Source organism: Papaver somniferum, unplaced genomic scaffold (assembly GCF_003573695.1).
Source record: "Papaver somniferum cultivar HN1 unplaced genomic scaffold, ASM357369v1 unplaced-scaffold_117, whole genome shotgun sequence".
NCBI classification, from domain to species: Eukaryota; Viridiplantae; Streptophyta; class Magnoliopsida; order Ranunculales; family Papaveraceae; genus Papaver; species Papaver somniferum.
In genome coordinates, this window is record NW_020620714.1 from 1,314,349 (window position 1) to 1,335,173 (window position 20,825).

At 35.5% G+C, this 20,825-nt stretch overlaps 1 long non-coding RNA gene and 1 pseudogene across 1 annotated transcript; one reads left to right on the forward strand and one right to left on the reverse strand.

The window, feature by feature from the left end:
* Window positions 1-11,717: 11,717 nt before the first annotated feature.
* On the forward strand, window positions 11,718-15,495 carry LOC113330194 (annotated as a pseudogene).
* A 949-nt stretch (window positions 15,496-16,444) lies between these two features.
* LOC113329982 lies at window positions 16,445-17,846 on the reverse strand. Its single transcript, XR_003350042.1, has 2 exons — window positions 17,103-17,846; window positions 16,445-16,980 (listed from the first exon to the last, which is right to left on the reverse strand). It is a non-coding gene; the product is annotated as an uncharacterized LOC113329982 (long non-coding RNA).
* Window positions 17,847-20,825: the final 2,979 nt, after the last annotated feature.

The window sequence follows — 20,825 nt, forward strand, 5'->3', positions numbered from 1 at the left end:
AAAATCGATGGGAAAGGGGTTGCTCTATATTTTAGAGGGACCCCTAAGGGAAAATATTTTATAGCGTTTTTTAAGCATTCGCGATTTTCCTTAACGGTTTTTTTCGGAGTTGCCAAGCTCAAGTTGAGCATCTACTACATATGCTAGTAGTAGGTGTATTAGGGTGTTTTATCCTGGAGATATCCGTCCTGTGAGGGCTATAGCATCACTCTTGAGTGTAGCCGGGCGCTAATGTCTTAAGGACAGCGTGTTGAACACGTGACTCACTCTATTTTCCAAAGTTTTGCCTTGTTGCTGTTGCGGAGATACGGGGAGCTTGTTCGTTTCGTCAAAGCAATCACTTCCATTATAAAGGAGCTAAGTATCAATAACTTTTGCTTATTTGATTTTTCTTTTTTTTGATTATTGCACCCAACAATCTTAAGACATTAGTATTTGTAATAATCGAAAACGATTGATTGGTTTGTGAATCATGGATGTTAATTGTGGAGTGAAAAACAAAAACGAATTTCTGGTCAGCTGTAGAGTTTCAATTTTATCTTTTAATAGAAGGAATTTCGATGAACCCTTTTGACACAACGTAGTAGACATCCTGATAGTTACCCGCGTAAAATTTCAGAATTTTTGGAGTTGTAAAAGTATTTTTTTGATATTTTACAAAACAGAAAAACGTTTCTGAAAAATTCTGACGAGCAGAAAATTGTTGTTAACTAAATTAATTTTTGTGGGGTAACCATGAGTTTTTTGAAACGCTGATTCAAACGAAGTTTGTATATATAGATGTTATCTTCAAAACTCATATTTTACTTTCTGATTTGGAATTGTGATTTGTGAATAAAGGTGTCATCTCCGAGGGACATGGCTAATAGCCGCATGTGGTTGGAAACAAATCTTCCAAAGATGGCAAAGGTGAGAACATCGAACGCAACTCTAAGCATGGTCTTCATGATAAAGGTATATTTCGTAAACCTGAATCCGGAATTACTTTAGTTAAGGGTGAGTGTTATGTTTGTAAAATTCTGGCCACGCGGCAGTAAATTGTAGACAACATAAAAACCTTAATAAGTAGAAAGTTAATGCTAATTTAGTTGAAACAAACTAGAACGAGTTTGGTGGCATGATGTCGGAAGTTATTTTAATAACCAATGTGAGAGACCAGTAGGTGGACTCTGGAGCCACCAAGAATGTTTGTTGAAACAGAGACCTGTTCACCTCCTATCATAGGATAGGGGATGTCGAGAAACTCTTATTGAGTAACTCATATGCAATAGAGGTTGCATAAAAGGAAAAGGTCGAGCAGAAGCTCATATCTGTAATATTCTCACATTGAATGAAGTTTTCATGTTCCGAGCATATGCGAAAATCTTGTATCTTGTTCTGTTGTAGATGGAAAAATATTTAAGATCTTAATTGAATCTGGAAAACTTGTTGTAACTAGGCAGTGATTTTTTAAGCAAGAGTTATAGGACTTTGGGTCTATATAAGCTTAACGGAAAAACTGATGATGTGAACGTAGTTGATTCTTGTGATATCTTTTGTGATGATTGTTTTACGTGGTAGACTTGGAACCGTAAACTTATAAGTCAATGCTTAACTGGCTAGCATAGGCTTCGTACCCAAATTTAGTTTGGATTTTGAACACAAAAGTGAAATCTGTGAAGAATCAAAATATGCTATAAAATCTTTTAGCACAAATGTTCAGAGTAATTCTAAGCCTTTAGAATTAATTCAGTTAGGCCTAGTTGACATGAGTTCAACCCAAAACCACTGTGGTAAAAGATGGTTATAACTTCCGTAGATGATTGTACGAGGTACTATCTTGTATACTTGCTTAGGATAAGGATGACGCCTTAGAAGCCTTAAGATGTATAAACTTGAAGTTGGAAACCAATTAGAAGCCTTGAACATAACAACCGTATCCTTAAGGAGATGATAATTTCCATGTTGATTAGTTCAGGATTACCTGCGGCCTTGTGGGGGGAGGCAGTCCTCTTAACTAGTATATCCTGAATAAAGTACCCTTTTAAGAATCAGATGAAACTCCATATGGTTTATGGAACGGTAGATGACCTTCTTATGAATGTGTCAAAGTGTGGGGGCGTTTGACTAAGATTGTAATTCCTCTTCCTAAAAGAACTAGATTGAAACCAAAAATGTTGATTGTGTTTTCGTATAGGGTATATTGAGTATACTTCTACAAATAGATTTTTGGTTGTGTGTTCTGATTTTTTCTGACATTGGTGTGAATATTATTACGGAATCTAGGGATGCTGAGTTCTTTGAACATGTTTATTCTAAACCTGTACCTCATTAGAGATGTGTTGTTGATCCCCTAGATTTATCTTCAAATAGTCAGAACTTATTTTAAAGGAAGATGAAGTTGATGTTGAGCCTAAGAGAAGTAAAATAATTAGACTTGAGACTTCTTATGAAACCGACTTCATAACATGCCTAGCTTAGTCTGAGCCACAGACTTGTAAAGAAGCCTTGATATCTACTGAAACCCCATTCTGGTAAGAAGCTTCATTTAGTGAAATGGACTCAGTCCGTTGGAACCAGACTTGGGAGCTTGCTAGTTTACCTCCAGGTTGTAAGACCATGGGATGTAAATGAGTCTTTAAGAGGAAACGATAGGTAGATGAAACTGTGGAAAAATATTAAGCTAAGTTGGTAGCTAAAGGCTATAAACTAAAAGAGATTTCCTTGATTCTAATTCAATTGTGACGGAAATTACTTCCGTTGAGATACTAATTGTTATTGCTGCCATAAAGAACGTAGAGATACATCAGATGGATGTTAAGACAGCTTTTTCTAAAACCGTGAATTAGGTAAAGAAATTTACATAGATCAACCTGAAGACTTTGTAGTGAAAGGTTGTGAATACAAAGTTTGTAATTTGAAAAATCTTTGTATGGTTTTCAAATAAGCACGTAAACAGTGACATGGAAAATTTAATCATGTGATAATGGATAGTGGATTTAAATTAATGAATCTGACAAGTATGTCTACAAGTAACTTGTTAAGGATGTCTGTGTAATTGTATGCTTGTATGTTGATGATATGCTTGATACAAACATATGTGATCAATTCCACTAAAAACATGCACTGAATGAGAACATTGACTTGAAAGACTTGGGCCCTTTTGATGTAATCTTAGGGATGAGGATTAGAAGATAATCAAACATTTATAAGTCTTAGTCGTTCTCATTATGTTGAGTTGTGCTTAAGAGATACAATCAGTCTGATTGTAAACCTGCTTGTACTTCGTACGATTATTCTTGTAGTCTCAAGAAAAATAAGGGTAGTGGAGTATCTTAACTTGAATACTCAAAAGTTATAGGATGTCTGATGAATTTAATGAACTGTAAGAGTCCAGACATTGCCTATATTGTGAGTAAGTTAAGTGGATATAATTGTAGTCCAGAGCAAGAGAATTCAGATGCACTGAGTAGAGTATTATGGTACCTAAAACTCTTTTGATTTATGAAAGGTATCTTGTTGTCCTTGGGACTTTATGATGCAAACTGGATAGTTGACTCAGAGGAGTCTAAGTCTACGAGTGGATATGGTTTCACTCTAACATGTGGGTTTGTTGTTGGAAGATTTCCAAACAAACATATCGCTCAATTCATTATGGAATCTGAGAGTATTGCGTTAGATAAAGCATGAGAGGGGGCCGAGTGCCTAAGATGCTTTTTAGAAGACATTCCTCTTTGGCATAGGCCTGTGCCAGCTATATCTATACATTGTGTTAGCCAAGCTATAATAGTTAAAGCTAAGAAATAACTAATCTCAATCGGCGTTATTTCCATTGATTGGATAAAGTCCAAGGAGAATATCGCGCAATCTTTGACGAAAGGTTTGTACAAAGAGATAGTTAAAAATGCATCGAGGGGGTTGGGGCTTAAGCTCATATATTAAACTTGCCATGAAGGATACTCAACCTTGCTGACTGGAGATCCCATGATCAAGGTTTCGAATGAGACAACTAATTTGTGGTGGGTAAAGGTAAACACTATCAGAGATTTTCATTCTCTGTCCCTTCCCTATGGTGTAGACGTGATAGTGTGACTGCATGTGGAGGATGACTTTTTAATAAGTCTTAATGAGTTCTATAGTTTCAATTTAAGATTGAAGTGGGGTGTAGCAGTAACACTCTTTATGGAAACTCACCTATCTGAATGAGGAAGTGGGTCGCTTCCTGTGAGAATATGAGCTGATTCTCTAGAGCATTCTGAGAAACAGGATACGTCCAGGGCCAAAACGGACAAAACGGCACGAGCTTGGCAGCAATCTTGGAGATATCACCCGTGGTTGTTATCACGATTACATCAAATGCTAGCAGTTCAAGACATAGTTCACTGTCTCTAGCAAGTAATTCTGGTAATATCTCACTAAGCAAAGGTTCAAGACCTCATGGACACCTCTGCCTAAAATGGTATTTCCTGCGTTTTTTATGTGATTTTCATTTTGATGGTTTTGGTATTACTGGAACTTAGGACCTAAAGGTCACTAAGGGTTCACTAGTTCATGCTTTTTCACTTTGGTGAAAGATACCTATAGTCTCACCATGTGAGAATTAAAGATGAAAGCTCTCAATACTATTATGATTTATGCAATCCATAGTATGACCCTGGGGTCAACACACTTTTGTGTGAGGGAGAGGACGTAGAAATGACTAGTATGATTTCAACACTTGCACGATCAGTCTGTTTGGATCGTGAGGTTGGGATGTTTATTTACCAAGATCTATCTGTGTTTTCATGTTTTATTGAGTTTTCATTCATGTGGGGGATTGTTGGAAAACGATTAATAAAAAATAATTTTTTAAAGTTTTAATAAAAAATTATAATTTATTGTTTTATTTTGTGAATGAAACTTTTTAGTCCCACATCGTGGAGTTTCCAATTTTTGTAGTTTTAAGAAACTATATAAACCTTTTAGTCCCACATCGGGGAGTTTTTCTTCTTAAGTTGTATTTGTCAATATATAAAGAAATTCACTACTTTTGTAAATGGGGGGTTGCTCTATATTTTAGAGGGACCCCTAAGGGAAAATATTTTATAGGGTTTTTTAAGCATTCGCGATTTTCCTTAACGGTTTTTTCGGAGTTGCCAAGCTCAAGTTGAGCATCTACTACATATGCTAGTAGTAGGTGTATTAGGGTGTTTTATCCTGGAGATATCCGTCCTGTGAGGGCTATAGCATCACTCTTGAGTGTATCCGAGCGCTAATGTCTTAAGGACAATGTGTTGAACACGTGACTCACTCTATTTTCCAAAGTTTTGCCTTGTTGCTGTTGCGGAGATACGGGGAGCTTGTTCGTTTCGTCAAAGCAATCACTTCCATTATAAAGAAGCTAAGTATCAATAACTTTTGCTTATTTGATTTTTCTTTATTTTTGATTATTGCACCCAACAGTGGAGTTAGTGAGTATTCTGATGGGGGTTCATGTGCCGAATCAACAACAATTCCAACAATTTATAGTGGAAAAAATCATGTCAACCATTAAAGTAACTCTGCCGGAACAAGTCAGTAAAGAGGTAAAGCACACAACTATCACTACCACAGGTATTACTGATGAATCCTTAGAGGGGGTTCAACTGTTGTTACATGGCCAAGAAGATGAAGTTAGCGATGTTGAATCAGTTGATTCTGAGGCAGATTATCATGTATCATCAGATGGATCTGGAGGGAGATTGTCGAGAGAAAAGAATAGAATTTTTTCCACTCTTAAGAACTTCATTCCATCTAGCTCTAAGGAAGAGAGAAGATTGAAAGCTAGGGAAAGTGGTTATAAATGATTGATAAGATCATCTCTTGGAATGTAAGGGGCTTAGGGGATTTTGATAAAAGAGTTATTATTAAATCTGCCCTGAAAAAGTGGAATCCCGACGTCGTTATTCTTCAGGAAACCAAATTGGAAGTTTTCGATGAGCAAATAAGGAAAGAAATATGGTGTAAACAGGGTGTGGAATTTTTATTTCAACCTTCTCAGGGCGCTTCCGGAGGTATGTGCATCATGTGGGATAGCAAGAAGTTGACTCTTTTGGATAGACTAGAAGCGAGTCATACTATTGCTGCATGCTTTAGGACAATAACTAATAATATCGACTGGTTCATAGCTAATGTTTATGGTCCTCAAGACCGGAAGACTAGAAGAGGTCTATGGAGGGAATTGGGCGCTGTGGCCAGTTTGTGGGATATGCCGGGTTGTTTTGTGGGGATTACAATATTACCAGGCTTCTGGATGATCGTAATAGGGTGCGGCCAATTAGTAGGGCAGTGAACGACTTTAATAAATTCATCATTGATTGGGATCTGGTGGATTTGCCGTTATTTGGTGCAAAATATACTTGGTCGAACCTTCAAGAGAACCCTATTTGCAGCAGAATTGATAGGTTTATTATAAATTCCAAATGGGATGAGTTTTTTCCAGCGACACATCAAGTGGCGAAACCAAGGCCAACATCTGACCACTCTCCACTTCAATTATATCTTTCAGTGGTCAGTAATGGGCCACGGCCTTTCACGTTTGAGCTCATGTGGTTACAAGATGCCAATCTTTATTCGATAATGGAGGTGTGGTGGCAGGCCTTGCACTTTAGTGATAATGATGTCATGAACTCACGAGTAAATTGTGAGATCTGTGCGTAATTCCAAATAACGTGCGAAGATCTCCATGTAAGAGCATGCGAGTTATCGCATGATAGATCCGAAAAAACGGATTTATTAGCTTTCTTTCGCTATGTAAAAATAGTATAACTAGGGCTAACCCAATTTGATAATTGCAGTATTATTAGTTTTCGATTTGATTTGATTGACTATCGGTTGTTAAACTTTGATTGCACCTAGTTTGTTTATTCTTGAGAATCTTCTCTTCTGATATAAGATTCACTCAAACTAGATCGAAGTATCGACAAGATCTTTAGACTAGTTTGTAGATCTAAAGACATCTTGTGATAATCCATTGTTAACAGACTCTGTTCTGTACGTGATTGATCACATGAGATTCAAGTTGTGGTGTGCAGGTGTTTATTGAAGTTTTAAGAATATTTGAAGACAAAGAATATTTCTTATTGGTTTCATAATCTTTGGTGTGCACAAAACTTGATCGGCTGGTATCCAACTATAGTTGGCTTATCTTTGACAGATTTGATTGATTAGTTGCGTAGATCGGCATCAGTATTTAGTATCTTGGTAGATCCTATTATTGATTGCATAGTCTAAACACAATTACTTTGGTAGTTTTTAATTAGATTGATCTAAAACCCGACAAAGGAGTTTATTTGATTAAAGAGAAGAGCCTTTGTCTAACTCATATCACTGAGATTGAATAGAATTGTTACCGAACAAATTTGTTGTTCCTTTACTATTTGGAATACGAACCAAAGGAATTGTTCCAGTGCGTGCACTTATTGAATGTCGGTAGCGCAGGGATACTGAAGAAACTAGGTGAACTATAGGTTTAGTTGCTTGGTCTCAACTATAAGAAGTTGATTTGATTTTGTATAGCGGCTTAATTATAAGAGTATTCAATTTTGGACTAGGTCCCGGGTTTTTTTTTGCAATTGCGATTTCCTCGTTAACAAAATCTTGTTGTGTCATTTACTTTTGTTTTCCGCAATTGTAATTATTGTTATTATAATTTAAAGTAAATTACAAAAACATTAACTCCATATTACTTGATAGTGATCTTAGAGAGTTTGGTTAAGTCCGAACCTATTATCAAGTGATCACACTTTGATTGTTGTATTTTCTCGATCTCGTATCTATAGACGTTCACACAAAGTGTGAATACCGATTTGTTGTATTGTCTCGACTGAGTTCATAGACAATCACTTCGGGTAAGAGGACTTATAGGTGGAAAAGTGTAAGATTGTGGTATATTTGGGTACCCTCGTCTTTTCATATTCTCCTTTGACCTTAGGTTTTTCACGAAACCTTGTAGGTTAACGACTTAAATACTTCATTGGTATTGTGAAGCCAGACCCAACTATTTTCTCTGTAGTTGTGTGTTCTGATCTTACTTTTACTATCGTGATTGAGTATTATCTTTAATAGATTTGCTTGAGATTTATCTCTGATAGGTAAGATTCAAAAGTGGTCACAAACATCTTCGTTTCGTCGCTTGTGATTCCACAATATCTTGTTTCGTTAATCGATTGTGATTATTGTGTGGTGATTGATATTTCAAGGCTATTCTTCGGGAATATAAGTCCTAGGGCTGTTCATGGTTGGTTTTGGTTCGGTTTCTACCCAAACCAAAACTGAAACCAATACTATTGGTTCTTAAAAATCTAAACCAAACCAATCCATTAACCATTGGTTCGGTTTCTTAATGCTTTTAGCCGGTTTTGGTTTTTTCCATTGGGTTAATGGAAAACCCACTGTATGTTAGTTTTCTGAAACTGACAGTTCAAATCTTTACAAAAAACAATACATTTAAATTTTTTTAACCTACCTGCAAAATGTAATTAAAACACAAGCGTAGTTCATAACTCAAGTTTTTAAACATAGTTCAAAACCTAACACATTACAGATTAAAAATACATAGACTCTAAGTTCTGCATGCTCAAATTCCATATTCAAAGTGTGAGATGGACGGGGTAGATTAAATCTATCTGATTTTAATCAACGGCCTATACTTATTGGTTTTCCATTGGTTTTTGGTTCGGTTTTCAAGTCAAACCAAAATCGAACCAATAATGTCGGTTTTCAATTGTATTTACCATAACCAATCCATTAGTATTTCTTCCTTATCAGTTTGGTTCGGTCTGGTTTCAGCGGAAAACGGAAACCATGTTCAGCCCTAATAAGTCCGGTATATCAATTGGTTCATGTTCACCTTGATTTATCAAAAGACGGAATAAAACTCGTAGGTATTTCTGTGGGAGACAGATTTATCTATTCCAATAAACTTTTCTGTGTGAGACAGATTCATTTATCAAGTCTTCAACTATGGTTTAAAGCAACTCTTGGTTGTGGGTGAGATTAGCTAAGGGAATCAAGTGTGTAGTATCATACTGGGATTAGAGGCGTAAGGCGGACGACTGTACCTTGAATCATTGTGAGAAATTATTAGGGTTCAATTACATTCAAGTCTGAAGTTCATTGGTAGTATTCTAGTGTCTGTAGCAGCTTAATACAGTGTGGTGCTCAAACCTGGACTAGGTCCCGTGGTTTTTCTACATTTGCAGTTTTCTCGTTAACAAAACTTCTAGTGTCTGTTTTATTTCTTTTCCGCATTATATTTTTTTATATAGTTTAAATATCACAGGTTGTGCGTTGAATCGATCAATTTGGAAATCCAACCTTTGGTTGTTGATTGAAATTGGTTGATCCTTGAACATTGGTCTTTTGTACCGTTCAAGTTATTTCTCTAATATTCAATCGGGCTCGAAAATACCTATTTGCTGATTGCGGATTGAAATGAGAGAAAGAGATATAAAACTCTTTGATATATTTTTCTCTAGATTGAATCTAACTGTCTAGTTGATTCTGTTGAAAGTATATTGGAATTTGTCTATTCAAACTGACAAATGAAATATTGTGTGTGATTGTTGTACCCGCTATTTCAAGGTCATTAATATTTACCGCTCGAAACGACATCTTGGCTTTATTTTGGTATATAGGATTGGATTTGACATAATTTTTATGACGTGGCATGTCTGTGGCTCTTCGTAGGATCGGTTGTTGGAGTCTTTCCTCGATCACCTCATCAAGATACAGAAAGAGCAGCGGTTTGTTACATATAGTTTTTGTGTGCATCTAAAAAAATTGATACACCAAAGTCATATTGGGATTAAAGTTATACATTTTTATTTATTTTTTTCATTGATAAACTAGGAATGAATCCACGATTATTTTTTTTTGTAGTTATAAATTGAAATTCGGTTGGGAAAAAAAATCAAACCCTTGCGTCGGTCTTCATTTTGTAATCATAAATTCATATTCGACTGAGAAAAAAAGATACTCAATGTTGAACCTTATTTTTTTTTGGAACAAAACTTACAATTTTATTTTCACACTTAGAATGTCATTTGTATAATAATAAAAAAAATACCTACACGATAGTGGATTTGAGGCTAATGTTTTGAGATATGTTAGCTTCTTAATGGTTTCATTTTCCAAATTACAGAAATCAACACTTTCAGAAGTCACGGTATGAATAATCGGCATGTTCGGTCGAACTAGAAGATAACGACCTTCTCTAGCCAATAAGGTATTAATTACGTAATCTGCCGACTAATCTTTACTCGGCAAGGTGGAGAATGCCAAATACTAAAGATTAAAAATCTTATACACACAGAGAAAGGTTGTCTTTAGTTTTCATTGGTCGTTATGGACGAAATTGCACAAAGTGACGACCAACATTAAGTCGTCAAGGTAGTTTCCGAAAGCATGCTGACTAATAGAAAAAATGTACAGAGAGAAACTGTTTTACGGTAGTTGTTGGTCGGCAAGGTTCAAGTTTTCAAAACATGATGACCTCAATTACTACTATACTAGTCGCCATAATATAAGGTTGAGTACTATTACGACTAGGGATGTCAATGGGTCCGGGTCCTCCCGAGTATCACTGGACCCGGACCTGGAACCTACTTATAAAAATCGGGTCCGGTTCCTAAATTTGTGGACCCAAAACCGGACCCGTTAAAAATCCAACGTACCCGTCGGTTCCGAGTACGCATTGGGTATCAAGAAAACTATAAAAATAAACTTCAGAAATGAGACATCTTTCTCTTTTAGGCTTGAAACTAAATTTTTCTCACAATTTTTTTTATTGTTTCTTCACTAATGTATTAAATAAAAATTAAATGTAATAAAAAATCGAAAAAAAATCCAGACCAGAACTAATAAAACACTTATAATTTTGCCAAACGAGTGAATAAATGTTAGAATAACCGGGTACCCGACGGGTATTACATGTTTTGAACCGTTAAGATTCGGGTCGAATCAGGTAATTACCTGTCGGTTCCAAAGTCATTAATGGATGCAACTTTAGGACTCGGAACCAGATCCATTTCTATAGGGTCTGGTTCCGGATCCGGGTGATGGGTACCCATTGACATCCCTAATTACGAGCCTGTGAATGTATTTTTAGAGATAAAAAATTGTCACGATATTTATCCCAAAAAGATGACGACCGAAACATGAAGATCAATAAAAAACCTGACAACTATATAACCGTAACAATTTCAGTCTTTCTTATTGTATTTTGACAATCAAACAATAAAATAAAGCGTTGTTCGTTAGGTTGGGAACTTGGGAATGAAATTGATTCATTTAAGCTTGATAAAAGCAAGGAGCTATTTTGTAGTGGACGAATTTTTCTTAAGAAAAAATGATATTCCCTCTATTTTTGGAAAAGGTATTTTCATTTTTTTCATTTTTAACTTAAACATAGGTCAAATTAAAAAAGTGAAAGTATTTTTTTTTCAAAAACGGAGGGAGTATAAACGAACAAAAAAGGATGGAAGATTAGAAATAATGGTTTTTAGGTTGGGAAGACGAGGGAATTGGTCCACGGTTGGGATGAAAAAGAATCTGATAAGGGTACTAAGGCAAATTTACTCTGTTTGGGAGCTTGTCACAAACCTCGTAAATTTCTCGAGTGATGACAAATCATCCACGTCACTTCAAATCAAATTCTTCCAAGTATACAAACTCAAAAAAGAAAGAAAATTTAATTTAATTTAATTTTCATCATCTTCATTACACGTTTCCTCAAAATGCTTCAATCCATATCCACTTCCGTTTGTTCATCATCCTCTGCCGCCTCTCTGTTACTCATCACCTCCCGCAGCTCCTCCTCCTCAGCCTCATCAACCTCCTTCCTCTCCTTTCTCAAATTCCCCAAAAAGCCCTTATCTTTCCCAACAAACACTCAAAGAACAACCATATCCACAACAACCCCCAAAATGAACTGGTTAGGTAAATTAGGGTTAGGTTTTGGTACGAACACATCAATGAATGCATCATCATCAGGAGCATCAGAAATTTCCCAATCTCCTGATGAAGATATACCATCACCAGGTCAAGAATTTGCTCAGTTTGGTGCTGGTTGTTTCTGGGGTGTTGAATTAGCTTTTTAGAGAATACCTGGTGTTACTAAAACTGAAGTTGGATATAGTCAAGGGTTTCTTGATAATCCTACTTATAATGATATTTGTACTGGTACTACTAATCATTCTGAGGTTGTGAGAGTTCAGTATGATCCTAAGGAATGTAAATATGATGATTTGCTTGATATGTTCTGGTCTAGGCATAATCCTACTCAACTTAATCGTCAGGTAATACCCTTTTTTTTCTAAAATTGATTTGATTTTGGGATATGGGGGTTTTTAATTGATCTTCAATTTGTTGTTTTCGTGTTCAATTTGACTGTTTAGGGTGAAATTTTTTTGGGGGTTTTCATTCTGTTTGAATTTGAGGTAAAATTGTAATTTGTATTATTAGGATTAAATTTTCTGTTCATGGATATTGTTTAGAGTAATTTAATTGCTGTTGAATATCCGGGTTAGGCACGGATTTGTGCATGTTTGTTGGTAGTTGTTTATGATTACTAGGGATTCCCATCTTGGCTTAAGATAACTTGGTCAGATTTTTGCATGGTACTCTTCCTGTAAAAGTATGCGCAACTTTCTTTATGTGGGTATTCTTATGAGAGATGTTAAGATGTCAAGCATCCGTCAGTAGGATCAGCTTTGTCGTAAGTGATTTGTAAAAAATTTAGTGTTTCTTTTGTTGTATGGGAGCTCATAGAATCTGTAACTTGATTGGAAATCAGATTTTTCACATGTTTGTTGGTAGTTGTATATGGATACTACTGATGCCCATCTTGGCTTAAGATAACTAGGTAAGAATTTTCGCATGGTAGTATGGTACTCTTTCTGTAAAAGTATGTGTAACTTGCTTTACGTAGTATAGACGACGGTTGGGAATTAGTATTCATATAAGACTATAAGAGATGTTAGGATGTCAAGCGTCCTTCAGTTTTATCAGCGCTGTTGTAAGTTAGGATATTGGTACTTTTAAGAACAACAAGAAGTAATTGAATAACTGTTCACTAGTTGAGCTCATACATTCTGTGGTTTGAATGAAAATCGGATATTTACCTTGATCTTGCCTTAGGATTATGGCTATCTGTGAATACAATGTTTAGAACCACTGAAACAGAAGTAAATGTCATCTTGAATACCAATTAAGTCATCTGTGTATTGTTCTCATGTGACCAAGCTACCCATGACAAGGGCTTCACCTGGCCGAATTGATGCATTAATATACTTGGTTATGTCGAGTACTCATCATTTATTGTTGTAATTTGAGGTCTTGAGGAATAAGCTCCAAATGCTTTACCTTGCAATGAATAGAAGGGCCAAGTGTGATTTATTTTGCAGCTACTTATTTCCTCTAAGAATAGAAATTTCCTATTAAACATAGATCCGGCATGAATGTTTCACTGTTTTAACCTATCCAAACGATCATTATGGGAACTTGTTGAACAATATCTCTGAAGGATTCCTATTTGCAATACAAGTGTGATATTTATTCATCCGTTCATTTTGTAATCTCTCCACCATTCTATTTGTCCATCACTATGGTGTATTTCTTGAGCTATAACTGATACATCTAGCAATGGGAGACTGCACCTCGGTCGTTTAGCTTTGCTCCTGGCTTCTTGTTTTCTTCTCAGTAGTGTATATGATTTTTCTTCAGATACCTTTGTTGTAGTGGTAAAACGAGTGATTATAGGTTTATTTTGACCCTGTTCTGAATCATGTTAAATTCATTGGAGAATTTTGTTTACTGGAAAAAACAACTAAGTTCAATATGTGTACATTGATTCAGCATGTATGTTTCATTGTTTTAAGGAAATACCATCACTTGCGGAGATTCAGCTAGTTCTGACAGTTACATGGTATTGATGGATTTGCAGGGAAATGATGTGGGTACACAGTATAGATCAGGAATATACTTCTACTCACCAGAGCAGGAGAAAACAGCTACGGAGTCTATGGAACGACAAGGAAAGATTATAGGTAAGAAGATTGTTACTGAGATTTTGCCAGCAAAGAAGTTTTACAGAGCAGAGGAGTATCACCAGCAGTACTTAGCAAAGGGCGGCCGCTTTGGTTTCAGGCAGTCAACTGAGAAAGGTTGCAATGATCCTATCCGATGCTACGGCTAATTATAAGTTGAAGTCACATTTTGAACATGATGTTTTCTGTTTAATACAGAAATGGTTGATAATAGCGAAGGTATGTGAAATCTCTGTTCTCTCAAAAAGATAAAACATCAAAGAACATAAATATGTTTCGTGCTTTGGCAACTTTTACGTGTAGCTACTGAACATATCAGTTGTATGTAATTGAAAGTAGAGTTCTTTGGTATATGTGGACGTAGTACATTGTATATGTTAGTTCCTCCCATATTTGGTCTTGCCTTACGCTTGTAGGTCTAAGGTTTTTCGTGGTCTGGAGGGGTCAGTTGACACCCATCTGTTCCATCGATGTGATAAATTGCCTAATATCGTGACTTGTTTGCAATGTCTCAGCTATTCATTGTTTGACCCTGTAAGCCCTTTAGATGTTTGGTTGAGAAGATGGTAATGTAGCATGTTCTAATAATATGGATGCTTTTATTGTTAGGACGTAGAAAATTATCTAATTATGTGATCCATTTCATGTGAATATGTTGTGATTTGACTGTTCAAGGACATCATATTGAGTAGGAGCTCCTTTTATGCTGTTACATGTTTTGTTGCCGCTTACTTTTTCATTTCTTGTTATTAACCAGTAGCATGTCTTACTTTGTTATGCATTTGCTGGAGTGGTTTTGTTGCCTGTTAACCTACCAAAGGAACTTTAGACAGACTTAGACTGCTGCTGATGGGGTTTTGCTGCACAGTAATACCATATTTCTTCGTCAGATCATTTGTAATTTATCTACCATTCTATTTATTTCTCACTAAAACTGCTAAATCTACCCATGGGAAATTGCATCTTGGTCATTTAACTCTCTTCTGTCTCAGTAGTATGATCTTTCTGCAAATGCCTCTGTAATATTGGTAAAGCTGTTTAGTGTTTGACATCCAATGCAATCCAATGATTTCAAACTTCGTGGCTTGACTGTCATGGTGTTGTAATTGTTGTTGATCTTTCCAAGAGCAAGCCACCTTACATGCCCAAGTTCCCAACTAAAAAATCTGGCATCCAACTAACCTGCGGCTTTGAAGACAGGAGAAACGACAAGGCGGACAGCGTCCAAAACCTCTGTTCTCTGTTCCTTAGTTGCTTCCGGTCCGTCCTTAGGTTGCTTCCCCAATTGATGGTAGTCCCCTTGTGACTCCTCCTGCTCAACAAACCGATCCAGATCTCGTTTAACTAAGACTGTTTCCACCTGCATGAACTGATTCTGATCATTTCCAGATTTACAGAGGGAAACATGTTACTCCCCCGTTTCAAAATAAGTGATCATTTATTTATTTTATTTTTGCCCGTAACAAAAAAATAAAAAAGTTAAAATATCATTTTCTCTGAGACTAAAGAAAATATTATTATTTTACCTAAAAACTTAAAGCTGATGATCGACCAAAAAGAAAGAATGATGAAATCTCATCAATCTCTCTTTAATGTCATGATTGGCCATGTGGTGGTACTCTACTCTACTCTTTCTTCCTCTTGACGCATAATAATGCTTTCATGGATGGTCCTTCAAAACCACTTTTCTGCAGATAAATCATCTGGGCTCAGCAAAATTTTACTGCCTTAAACTGGAAAGCCATTCCCCTTTCCGGAACCTTTATTTTATTCACCGGAAAAGAAAGAGATTGATAGAATCAGCAGTAAAGTTATTGAGTGATGATAACGATTCGGAAAATTAGTTATCACCGGAAAGTTCATCGTCCTTCCTAATAACAATAATCAGGTCCAAGGTATATCCGCACACCTAACTTGTTAAAAAATTATGCCGGCTTATTTTATGCTGTTTCTAATATATTTAAGTCGTATATGATCCATTTCTTTAAGTGTGTGTTTTATAAAAAGAAAGATTAAGACAGAAAATAAAAAAGGACACCTAATAGAATTGGAAAAGTAGATTTTAATTTTCTTTTTTAAAGCTCAATAAATATTTTAAAGAATTTAAAATGAAAATGATGGATTGCCAAATTAGCAGTCGACATCAGACAAATAATGGATGTGTGTGGTCTAGATACGGTCAGTGTCGTGGACTCCTAACTTAAGTCACCTGATCTGTTCTATGAGTGTCCATGATTTAGGTGGAATTCCATGTGAATTATGCCTAATCTTTAACACACATGAGAATCAACATTTTTTGGGCATTAGTGGTCCCATTGTCTCTCAAATACAAATTGTAATCGAGGATCAACAAATTATTGCAAAAGATTAGAAAAAATTCATATATTTAAGAAGTCAAGGGGAGGAAAAAATGTTGTATAAATGCTCGTAAATTTACATTAGCAACTACACGAACTCAAAGAAAGATCACTAATATCAACACCCACCGTTTTTTTACAACTTCACCAAACATAAGCCAGACTTATCATCTTCTTTATGCTCATTTTTTCTTCTTCTTTGAATTCGACCATTCCTCAGGAAAAAAAAACTTATAATAGCTACAAAAGTCCAAAATTCAGTTTCAATATCAATAATTTTGTTGATGCTAAATTAAAAATGCTCTTAGATTAAAAATATTCGAACATATTCCACGAACAAAATGCTTAGAGAAACTGGTAACATAAAATGTTAGTTAAAAAAATAGTGCCATCAAACATAACTTTGTGAAATGCCTTGCCGCTCAAACGGACTTCTAAACCGTTAAATCACTATGTCTCATATTCAAAACCTCTTTGATCTGTTTTAGTGCCGAGTGGCAGCCTCGACCTGAGCGGAAGTCCGACGTGTCCGGAAACTCGGAATTGTATAGCCTTGGAATCTAACAGTAGGTCCTGAACTGAATGCGAATCCAATCGTTAAATTGAACATCCCAAATTTGTGTAAAGAAAAACGTGAATAATATAACGGAAACGATTAAAGTGGAAGAAAAAAAAAAAGTAAAAACGGAAAGAAGAGTACCGGAATTAGAGATAAGTATCATCACCATCATGATGACGATTGGGTAAAAACCAACAAACAAATTTCCAGAAATAAAAAAAGTAAAACCCATTTCTTCGGCATCTGCTGTGCTGTCACTATTTAGTCGTCATTGCCCTTTATTTTCTTTCTAGAGACACACAGAGGTATTTCTAGAGATGGAGAAGAATCTCTCTTTCTCCCAGATCTTCCCACAATCTCAAAACCCTAGGCACCGATTTTAATTTCCTTAAATCTTTTCAATTCTTTGTCGTCGAAGAAGAAGAAATCAGATTCAGAGAAGCTTCGGATTCTTCTACATTTTCATTTGTAGAAGAAGACGAAGGAGGAGGAATTGGGATTTTGTTTTTGTTGATTGGATTTGAAGAAAAAATGGTTTAGGGAAGAAGAAGATTGGGAAAGAGAGATTGGAAAATGGATGATAGAGGTGGATCATTTGTTGCTGTTAGAAGGATTTCACAAGGACTTGACAGAAGTACTGCTCACGGTTATCATTCTCCTTCTGGTATTATTAATGCCCTAATTTCTTCATTTATCGATTCAATTTCTCTTCATTATTTCGGTTATTATTTTTGGTTGATTTCTTTTGAAATGTGAATTTTGTTTTGTTGATTGCTGGTGGATATTGTGGAAGGAAAATTTCTTGTTTGGTCCTAGGCCCATATAGTTATTTATAGTAGGGTCCAACTGAATTTTTTTTTACCCGGAGGTCCAAAATTAATTAAAACATGGAAATGTCCATAATGCCCATTACTACCAAACGTGTGTGTCTACACTGCTTACAAATTTGAGTACATATCTGGTACACTGCTTAAAAATTCGAGTACATATTTGCTACACTGCTTACAAATTTGAGTACATATCTGTCGCACTGCTTAGAAATCTGAGTACATATCTGTCGTACTGCTTACAAATCCGATTATATATCTGAATGCTTACAAATTCGAGTACATATTTGCTGCACTGCTTCCAGGTAGAGTACAAATCTGTAAGAATCAATGATAAATAAATTAGAAAACGTCATATATGTACTGATAGGTAATACACAAAAGAAAACTGAAAAACAATTGATAATAACAATTTATGAGTCTTGTGACTCTATAGATTATCATTTCCACATAGTGACTAAGGGTGAAAAAAACAGTTGTGTATCAGGTGGTGTCTGTTTGTAGCATGAAGCAAGAAATGGGTATTCCAGTGAGACAGCAATATCGCACAGCAGCAGGTAGTCAGGAAACTTGTGGTAGAAAAAAGAATTGTTTTGCCTCAGAGGTCTACATGATTTTGGGAGAACGATAAAGCTTTCAAAAAATAGTAACAGTTAACAAAATCACATTATCTAACTGTAAATATTAGGCTAACCTTTTACTTATCCGCATGCCCATGAGCCTACATTAGGCCATTTGGCATTTAAGAAACTACACAATGGTGAGGTCTATCTATCCAGTTGAGGATAACAGTTCCAGAGCAGTAAACAACATCGAGAAGATGCACCAAGCTACTATTCTATTTATTTTGGTATGTATGACAAAAGCAACAAAATCCGAGCAACATACATGTTCCAGGTGCACCTCTGCCTGCTAATTTTTCTTCTAATGAGGATGTGGATGAAGGGCATGGAGTAATTTATATAGCTGAGATGCATCCACTGGTAATCCAAAGTTGAGTAACGCAGAACGGGTTCCCACCTTCACCTGTCCGTGATAGATAAGATACAAATTGTATCATGAATCTTAAAAGGAAATACAGAAAAGAAGAAGACCACATAAGAGGAAGAGCACATACACATGAATCAAAATCCCCTTCAATTCTTCACCAAGTGGAGCACCAGCAATGAGTAAGATACAGTCATGCAATTCCAATTTAACTCCTTCAATTCTCATCTCTCTAAAGATACCCAACGCTTCTAATGCATTTCAAGAACACTTATTCATCAAACACTTCACAACATCACTAACAAACATAAAATTCAAATACTACACATATGAATCAAAGAAGGTCTATAAACAAATCTAAGCAAAACCCAACTGTGTACATTCTTTTCATCAACTATATCCCCACAAACTTTTAAAACAGCAAGAGGAGTATAAAATTTAGGACGAACTCTGGACAGTGATGTTTATCAACAATTGATAATAACAAAAGAAAACTGAAAAACAAACCATAAAAGTATCAGATCTACTAATGAATTAAACACAAAACATGATTGTTTATTTAGATCTGAACTTGTTCCATCAAAATCCACCAGTATATCATATACGTACCGATGATTAATACACAAAAACAACTTAAAAGCATATCAAAAACAACCAAAATGAAACTAAAATCAGTTGCATGTGAAAACCAAGTAATGAATCTCTAAAAACCAGAATCGAAACACTTTTTTTCTTCAATATTCCATATATATACTTCTAGATCGAAGAAGAAAAATATCAAAAACTACAAAAATAACAAAATTAAAGCATAATTTTCAGTACATCATATATGTACTGCTGATTCATAATCTAAACTTCAGCTGCATGTGAAAAACTAGTAACGAATCTATGAAAAAAATAGAATGGAAACCGAAAATCATTGTTAATATACATACCTGGAAACACAAACAATCTTCTCGTCGTAAATCATAACGATGCATCTTCTTCTTCTTCTTCTTCTCAAAAATAAACTAAGTTTCTATCAGTACGGGATATACGTACTGTTGATTCATATACAAAAAAGAACTGAAACACGTCTAAAACATCTAAAATGGAAGTGGCATAATCGAATCTAGCAACGAAATGAACAAAAAATGTGATTATTCATCTAGATCTAATATATAGTCGACAAATCAACCATGGAGATCGAAAACATAATCAAGCACAACAATGATTAGATCGCCAAAACCTTAAAAGAAACATTACAATGGAAAATCTTCATCATCTGATTTGGTAGAAACGAGAAAGAACAAAAACAAATCTTCATCTTCATCTGCAACAATGGTGAGAGGAAAGAGAAGAAGAAAATGAATATGAAATGTGAAAAATATTTCTAATGCTTTTAACATATTAAATAGGAAAGGTTATTTGTGGTATTTTCATATTACGTATACCTGATCTCGCACGTGTGCAGGACCTGGGCTAAAAAAAATTGGTCAATTTTCATGTTTTCTTTTAATTATGGACCTCTGATTACTGGGCTTTAATGGGTGGACCTGCCACTAACTAAGAACACTATAATGGTACCTATTGGTAATTCCTACATTGTGGAATTTGGTTTTTATTTTGTGATTAATGGTGTTGGTGAATGGATTTGGGGATTTTTGGTTCAGGGGAATTGTTGAATTAGCTTGTAATAGTTTGAACTTGTTAAAGTGGATTTTGAGTGAAATTGGGAATACAAGTTAGGAAAGAAATTGTTGATTTGGTAGTATTAGGTGTTGGATTGGCCGGGGTGACGATGTAGTAGTGTGTAGGCATACAGATTAGGTTTCTCTGGAGTTTTTGTGGAAATACGATGCAATAAACACCAATTTATGTAACTGCTTAGTGTATTGAGAGTTGGAATCACAAGAAGAAGTGATGATACCTTAACTTCTTTCCAATCATGTGTTCTTACCAGTGAAACTGGGGATTCTATACTAGTTAGTCTTATCTTGACATAAGCATGGTGGTCATATATGCAGCTGTGATTGGGTACTGATATTGTGTCCTTGGTACAAAGTCATGA